Below are 1056 nucleotides of genomic sequence, written 5' to 3' on the forward strand. Positions count from 1 at the left end.
AAGCTCAAGTTCTCTCAGTGGATCCGCACACTGACTGCAACTACTTACCCCACGGGGTACGAAGCCCCCCTTCTCCAACCAACCTCAACCAACCTCCTGGTCTGCTGCCGCTGTTTCTCCCCATCTTGCACTGCTACAGCTATCTGGCTCCTGGGTCTAGGAGGTTCTCAGCCCAGGGACCCCATTCCTCCTCTTCCTCTGGGATGGCTCATTTTAAGCCTAGCAGGATGGCAAAGCTGACCACTCCCCTTGTAATGGTTCCCTACACCTTATGTGCAGGTTGCTATGTGTCAGAATTGACTGATGACAGCGGGACAGTGTTTTTGGAATCCCCCGTTTTCCATGCACCTTACTCGCATCATTAGCAGTAAGGTGCACTGCCTTTCTTTATCCGTCTGGCTTGGTTAATCCTCAGGAGCCTTAAAGAAAGTGGGACACAGAGAGGAGAAGTAACTTCCTGGAGGTCACAGAGCTCATCAGCAATGGAGCTGAAATTGGATCTGTGAACCACAAAGTTTGGGATGAGGGCAAAGAGGGTCGACCTCACAGAAGTGCCTCTTCTTGGCCAGTGAGAGTGCAGAGCGAGGAGGCCAGAAACAGCAGGCCACTAGGCTGAGCAAGGCCAGAAGCTGCAGACCCAGCTCAGGCCACTGCAGGTCCGGTGGCGGGGGCACAGCCCTGCGCCCCAGGGATCTCACTGCAGGGGAAGGACCTGCCAGAGGTGGAGAACCTGGGCTGGGGAGGGAGAAAACCTAGGTTCTTCTGGTCCTGAGGTAGCAAGTAGGAGGTTTTGCATAGGAACATAGCCCCCCTTCTCCACCCCACTCCCAGCCAAACCCCCTGGCTCCAAAGACCACGTGTGGCCTCTGGCTGGCTGGCCTACCCATTGTCTACATGCCCATGACCGCCTCTCTCTTCCCGTGGTGAGCGCACACTGAGCTCAGTCCTCTCTTCAGCCTAGCCACCTCTTCCTCTGTGATGTAGCACTTCTCCCCTGGGTTATGGGGACTGGGCTCACCTGCTGGGCTCCTCCTCCTCCTGGTCACCAGTGCCCTG

Source organism: Echinops telfairi, unplaced genomic scaffold (assembly GCF_000313985.2).
Source record: "Echinops telfairi isolate 266 unplaced genomic scaffold, ASM31398v2 ScPeMD7_7458;HRSCAF=8496, whole genome shotgun sequence".
Classification (NCBI taxonomy): Eukaryota; Metazoa; Chordata; class Mammalia; order Afrosoricida; family Tenrecidae; genus Echinops; species Echinops telfairi.